Source organism: Triticum aestivum, chromosome 3D (genome assembly GCF_018294505.1).
Source record: "Triticum aestivum cultivar Chinese Spring chromosome 3D, IWGSC CS RefSeq v2.1, whole genome shotgun sequence".
NCBI lineage: Eukaryota > Viridiplantae > Streptophyta > Magnoliopsida > Poales > Poaceae > Triticum > Triticum aestivum.
Window position 1 is genome coordinate 481,734,668 of NC_057802.1, and position 7,963 is coordinate 481,742,630.

A 7,963-nucleotide genomic window follows, 5' to 3' on the forward strand; every position below is an offset into this window, starting at 1 on the left:
TTATTCAAATAGACAGAGTAACCATTATTCTCCTTTAATGAATAACCGTATTGCGATAAACATAATCCAATCATGTCTATGCTCAACGCAAACACCAAATAATTATTATTCAGGTTTAACCCCAATCTCGATGGTAGAGGGAGCATGCGATGCTTGATCACATCAACCTTGGAAACACTTCCAACACATATCGTCATCTCACCTTTAGCTAGTCTCCGTTTATTCCACAGCTTTTATTTCGAGTTACTAACACTTAGCAACCGAACCGGTATCTAATACCCTGGTGCTACTAGGAGTACTAGTAAAGTACACATTAATATAATGTATATCCAATATACTTCTGTCGACCTTGCCAGCCTTCTCATCTACGAAGTATCTAGGGTAGTTCTGCTTCAGTGACCGTTCCCCTCATTTCAGAAGCACTTAGTCTCGGGTTTGGGTTCAACCTTGGGTTTCTTCACTAGAGCAGCAACTGATTTGCCGTTTCATGAAGTATCCCTTCTTGCCCTTGCCCTTCTAGAAACTAGTGGTTTTACTAACCATCAACAATTGATGCTCCTTCTTGATTTCTACTTTCGCGGTGTCAAACATCGCGAGTTGCTCAAGGATCATCATGTCTATCCCTGATATGTTATAGCTCATCACGAAGCTCTAATAGCTTGGTGGCAGTGACTATGGAGAACCATCACTATCTCATCTGGAAGATTAACTCCCACTCGATTCAAGTGATTGTAGTACTCAGACAATCTGAGCACATGCTCAACGATTGAGCTTTTCTCCCTTAGTTTGCAGGCTTAAGAAACTTGTCAGAGGTCTCATACCTCTTGACGTGGGCATTAGTCTGAAATCCCAATTTCAGTCTTTGGAACATCTCATATGTTCTGCGACGTTTAAAAACCGTCTTTGGTGCCACAATTTTAAACCGTTAGCATCACACACTGAACTATCACGTAGTCATCAAAACGTGTATGTCAGATGTTTCGTAACATCTACAGACGACGCTCGAGGTTCAGCACACCGAGCGGTGCATTAAGGACATAAGCCTTCTGTGCAGCAATGAGGACAATCCTCAGTTTATGGACCCAGTCCGCATAATTGCTACTATCAACTTTCAACTAAATTTTCTCTAGGAACATATCTTAGTAGAACTAAAGCGTAAGCTACGACATTATTTGCAAAGACCTTTTGACTATGTTCATGATAATTAAGTTCATCTGATTATTTAATGAACTCCCACTTAGATAGACATCCCTCTAGTCATCTAAGTGATACATGATCCAAATCGACTAGGCCGTGTCCGATCATCACGTGAGACGGACTAGTCATCATCGGTGAACATCTCCATGTTGATCGTATCTACTATACGAATCATGTTCGACCTTTCGGTCTCTTGTGTTTCGAGGCCATGTCTGTACATGCTAGGCTCGTCAAGTCAATCTAAGTGTTTTGCTTGTGTTCCGAGGCCATGTCTGTACATGCTAGGCTCGTCAACAACCGTTGTATGCGAATGTTAGAATCTATCACACCCGATCATCACGTGGTGCTTCGAAACAACGAACCTTCGCAACGGTGCACAGTTAGGGGGAACACATCTCTTGAAATTTTAGTGAGGGATCATCTTATTTATGCTACCGTCGTTCTAAGCAAATAAGATGTAAACATGACAAACATCACATGCAAATCATAAAGTGACATGATATGGCCAATATCATCTTGCGCCTTTTGATCTCCATCTTCGAGGCGCGACATGATCACCTTCGTCACCGGCATGACACCATGATCTCCATCATCGTGTCTTCATGAAGTTGTCTCGCCAACTATTACTTCTACTACTATGGCTAACGGTTAGCAATAAAGTAAAGTAATTACATGGCGTTTTTCATTGACACGCAGGTCATACAATAAATTAAGACAACTCCTATGGCTCCTGCCGGTTGTCATACTCATCGACATGCTAGTCGTGATTCCTATTACAAGAACATGATCAATCTTATACATCACATATATCATTCATCACATCCTTTTGGCCATATCACATCACATAGCATACCCTGCAAAAACAAGTTAGACGTCCTCTAATTGTTGTTGCATGTTTTACGTGACTGTTATGGGTTTCTAGCAAGAACGTTGCTTACCATGCAAAAGCCACAACGGTGATATGCCAATTGCTATTTACCCTTCATAAGGACCCTTTTCATCGAATCCGATCCGACTAAAGTGGGAGAGACAGACACCCGCTAGCCACCTTCTGCATCAAGTGCATGTCAGTCGGTGGAACCTGTCTCACGTAAGAGTACGTGTAAGGTCGGTCCGGGCCACTTCATCCCACAATGCCGCCGAATCAAGATAAGACTAGTAACGGTAAGCAAATTGAACAAATCGTCACCCACAACTACTTTGTGTTCTACTCGTGCATAGAATCTACGCATAAACCTGGCTCATGATGCCACTGTTGGGAACGTAGCAGAAATTCAAAATTTTCCTACGTGTCACCAAGATCAATCTAGGAGATGCTAGCAACGAGAGGGGAGGAGTGCATCTACATACCCTTGTAGATCGCGAGCGGAAGCGTTCAAGAGAACGGGGTTGATGGAGTCGTACTCGTCGTGATCCAAATCACCGATGATCCTAGCGCCGAACGGACGGCACCTCCGCGTTCAACACACGTACGGAGCGGGGACGTCTCCTCCTTCTTGATCCAGCAAGGGGGGAGGAGAAGTTGATGGAGATCCAGCAGCACGACGGCGTGGTGGTGGAAGTAGCGGGATCCCGGCAGGGCTTCGCCAAGCGCAAGCGGGGAGGAAGAGGTGTCACGGGAGGGAGGGAGGCGCCAGGGCTTGGGGTGCTGCTCCCATGTGCCTCCCCACTATATATAGGGGTGGAGGGGGCTAGTTTCTTGCCCTCCAAGTCCATTGGGGCGTTGTCAAAGGTGGGGGAAAGAAATCCCATCATTTCCCATACCCACCGATTATTATCCCCCTTTTTTAGGGATCTTGATCTTATCCCTTCGGGATATGATCTTATTCCTTCTAAGGTGGGATCTCGGTGCGACTTGACCAGGGGTGTGGGGCCTTGCCCCCACTACCCACGTTCATGTGGGTCCCCCCATGCATGTGGGCCCCACTTCGGAACCTTCTAGAACCTTCCCGGTACAATACCGAAAAATCCCGAACATTTTCCGATGGCCAAAATAGGACTTCCCATATATAAATCTTTACCTCCGGACCATTCTGGAACTCCTCGTGACGTCCGGGATCTCATCCGGGACTTCGAACAACTTTCGGTTAACCGCATACTAATATCTCTACAACTCTAGCGTCACCGAACCTTAAGTGTGTAGACCCTACAGGTTCGGGAGACATGCAGACATGACCGCGACGACTCTCCGGTCAATAACCAACAGCGAGATCTGGATACCCATGCTGGCTCCCACATGTTCCATGATGATCTCATCGGATGAACCACGATGTCGAGGATTCAATCAATCCCGTATACAATTCCCTTTGTCAATCGGTACGTTACTTGCCCGAGATTCGATCGTCGGTATCCCAATACCTTGTTCAATCTCGTTACCGGCAAGTCACTTTACTCGTACCGTAATGCATGATCCCGTGACCAAACACTTGGTCACATTGAGCTCATTATGATGATGCATTACAGAGTGGGCCCAGAGATACCTCTCCGTCATACGGAGTGACAAATCCCAGTCTCGATTCGTGCCAACCCAACAGACACTTTCGGAGATACCTGTAGTGCACCTTTATAGCCACCAGTTACGTTGTGACGTTTGGTACACCCAAAGCATTCCTACGGTATCCGGGAGTTGCACAATCTCATGGTCTAAGGAAATGATACTTGACATTAGAAAAGCTCTAGCAAACGAACTACACGATCTTGTGCTATGCTTAGGATTGGGTCTTGTCCATCACATCATTCTCCTAATGATGTGATCCCGTTATCAATGACATCCAATGTCCATGGTCAGGAAACCATAACCATCTATTGATCAACGAGCTAGTCAACTAGAGGCTTACTAGGGACATGTTGTGGTCTATGTATTCACACATGTATTACGGTTTCCAGTTAATACAATTATAGCATGAACAACAGACAATTATCATGAACAAGGAAATACAATAATAACCATTTTATTATTGCCTCTAGGGCATATTTCCAACAATATGATGTCCATGCCATATATGTGGGAATACGAAGTCTTACTCTGACCGAAAAATCCTTCACAGCCACCTGCTTTATAAGGGTTTCATGCCACACTATAATGTTTGGACCAGGCACAGAGAAATAGGGGTTATGATGGAAGACAACGAAGAAGAAGAGGATGATGACAACTATGTGCCCCCGGAATATGGTGATGCTGCAACGGGGGAAGCTGCTGAAGATCACGAGGAACCAGACGATATTGTGCCGGATGATGATCTCCGCCGGGTCATTGTTGATGCAAGGAGACAGTGCGAAAGTCAAAAGGAGAAGCTGAAGTTCGATCGCATGTTAGAGGATCACAAAAAAGGGTTGTACCCCAATTGCGAAAATGGCAACACAAAGCTCGGTACCATACTGGAATTGCTGCAGTCGAAGGCAGAGAATGTTGTGTCTGACAAAGGATTTGAGAAGCTACTGAAAATATTTAAGAAGAAGCTTCCAAAGCATAATGAATTGCCCGACAGTACGTACGCAGCAAAGAAGGTCGTATGCCCTCTAGGATTGGAGGTGCAGAAGATACATGCATGCCCTAATGACTGCATCCTCTACCGCGGTGCGTACGAGGATTTAAACGCATGCCCGGTATGCGGTGCATTGCTGTATAAGATCAAACGAGATGGCCCTGGTGATGTTGACGGCGAGCCCCTCAGGAAGAGGTTTCCTGCGAAGGTGATGTGGTATGCTCCTATAATACCACGGTTGAAACGACTATTCAGAAACAAAGAGGATGCCAAGTTGATGCGATGGCACGGTGAGGACCGTAAAAAAGACGGGAAGTTGAGAGCACCCGCTGACGGGTCGCAGTGGAGAAAAATCGAGAGAAAGTACCGGGCTGAGTTTGCAGGTGACCCGAGGATGGTTTGGTTTAAGCGTGGATGGCATTAATCCTTTCGGGGAGCAGAGCAGCAATCATAGCACCTGGCCCGTGACTCTATGCATGTACAACCTTCCTCCTTGGATGTGCATGAAGCGGAAGTTCATTATGATGCCAGTTCTCATCCAAGGCCTTAAGCAACCCGGCAATGACATTGATGTGTATCTAAGGCCATTAGTTGAAGAACTTTTACAGCTGTGGATTGGAAAAGGTGTACGTGTGTGGGATGAGCACAAACAGGAGGAATTTGACCTGCACGCGTTGCTGTTTCTAACCATCAACGATTGGCCCGCTCTCAGTAACCTTTCAGGACAGACAAACAAGGGATACCACGCATGCACGCACTGTTTAGCTGACACCGAAAGTATATACCTGGACAAATGCAGGAAAAATGTGTACCTGGGCCATTGTCGATTTCTTCCGACCAACCATCAATGTAGAAAGAAAGGCAAGCATTTCAAAGGTGAGGCCGATCACCGGAAGAAGCCCGCCATGTGTGTTGGGGATCGTAGCAGAATTTTAAAATTTTCCTACGCTCACCAAGATCCATCTATGGAGTATACTAGCAACGAGGGGAAAGGAGTGCATCTACATACCCTTGTAGATCGCGAGCGGAAGCGTTCCAATGAATGTGGTTGATGGAGTCGTACTCGCCGTGATCCAAATCACCGATGACCGAGTGCCGAACGGACGGCACCTCCGCGTTCAACACACGTACGGTGCAGCGACGTCTCCTCCTTCTTGATCCAGCAAGGGGGAAGGAGAGGTTGATGGAGATCCAGCAGCACGACGGCGTGGTGGTGGATGTAGCGGGATCTCGGCAGGGCTTCGCCGAGCTTCTGCGAGAGGGAGAGGTGTAGCAGGGGAGGAGGGAGGCGCCCAAGGCTGTAATACTACTGCCCTCCCTCCCCCCTTTATATAGACCCCCTGGGAGGGGGGGCGTCAGCCAGGAAACCATCTGCAGGGGGGCGGCGGGGGAGACTTGCCCCCCAAGGCAAGTGGGGCGCCCCCCCACCCTAGGGTTTCCAACCCTAGGCGCAAGGGAGAGGCCCATGGGGGGAGCCCCAGCCCACTAAGGGCTGGTTCCCTTAACACTTCAGCCCATGGGGCCCTCCGGGATAGGTGGCCCCACCCGGTGGACCCCCGGGACCCTTCCGGTGGTCCCGGTACAATACCGGTGACCCCCGAAACTTTCCCGGTGGCCGAAACTTGACTTCCTATATATAATTCTTCACCTCCGGACCATTCCGGAACTCCTCGTGACGTCCGGGATCTCATCCGGGACTCCGAAAAACTTTCGGGTTTTCGCACATTCATATCTCTACAACCCTAGCGTCACCGAACCTTAAGTGTGTAGACCCTACGGGTTCGGGAGACATGCAGACAGGACCGAGACGCCTATCCGGTCAATAACCAACAGCGGGATCTGGATACCCATGTTGGCTCCGACATGTTCCACGATGATCTCATCGGATGAACCACGATGTCGAGGATTCAATCAATCCCGTATGCAATTCCCTTTGTCAATCGGTATGTTACTTGCCCGAGATTCGATCGTCGGTATCCCAATACCTTGTTCAATCTCGTTACCGGCAAGTCTCTTTACTCGTACCGTAATCCATGATCCCGTGACTAACTCCTTAGTCACATTGAGCTCATTATGATGATGCATTACCGAGTGGCCCAGAGATACCTCTCCGTCATACGGAGTGACAAATCCCAGTCTCGATCCGTGCCAACCCAACAGACACTTTCGGAGATACCCGTAGTGTACCTTTATAGTCACCCAGTTACGTTGTGACGTTTGGCACACCCAAAGTACTCCTACGGTATCCGGGAGTTGCACGATCTCATGGTCTAAGGAAAAGATACTTGACATTGGAAAAGCTCTAGCAAACGAACTACACGATCTTTGAGCTATGCTTAGGATTGGGTCTTGTCCATCACATCATTCTCCTAATGATGTGATCCCGTTATCAATGACATTCAATGTCCATAGTCAGGAAACCATGACTATCTGTTGATCAACGAGCTAGTAAACTAGAGGCTTACTAGGGACATGTTGTGGTCTATGTATTCACACATGCATTACGATTTCCGGATAACACAATTATAGCATGAACAATAGACGATTATCATGAACAAAGAAATATAATAATAACCATTTATTATTGCCTCTAGGGCATATTTCCAACAGTCTCCCACTTGCACTAGAGTCAATAATCTAGTTACATTGTGATGAATCAAACACCCATTGCGTCCTGGTGTTGATCATGTTTTGCTCTAGGGAGAGGTTTAGTCAACGGATCTGCTACATTCAAGTCCGTATGTACTTTACAAATATCTATGTCTCCATTTTGAACACTTTCACGAATGGAGTTGAAGCGACGCTTGATATGCCTGGTCTTCCTATGAAATCTGGGCTCCTTCGCAAGGGCAATAGCTCCAGTGTTGTCACAGAAGAGAGTCATCGGGCCCGACGCATTGGGAATCACCCTAGGTCGGTAATTAACTCCTTTATCCAGACTGCTTCCTGTGCTGCCTCCGAGGCTGCCATGTACTCCGCTTCACATGTAGATCCCGCCACGACGCTTTGCTTGCAATTGCACCAGCTTATTTGTGACACCCAAGTTTTTATTGGATTTTTTCAAAAGGTTTTATTTGACTTGAGGGGAGTGATTTTAAAAATTTTCTTCAAGAGAACTCTCCCTCTCATATTTTCTTCATGGCAAAAATTTTACTTGGATTCACCCAAGATCTGCCTTTGACCTTGGAGGTTCTTGCTTTTCATTTGGGCTCAAGACAAAATGGTTTTCATTTGGGAAAATAACTTTTGAAAACCTTTTCTTGAATTTGCACTATGGCTTT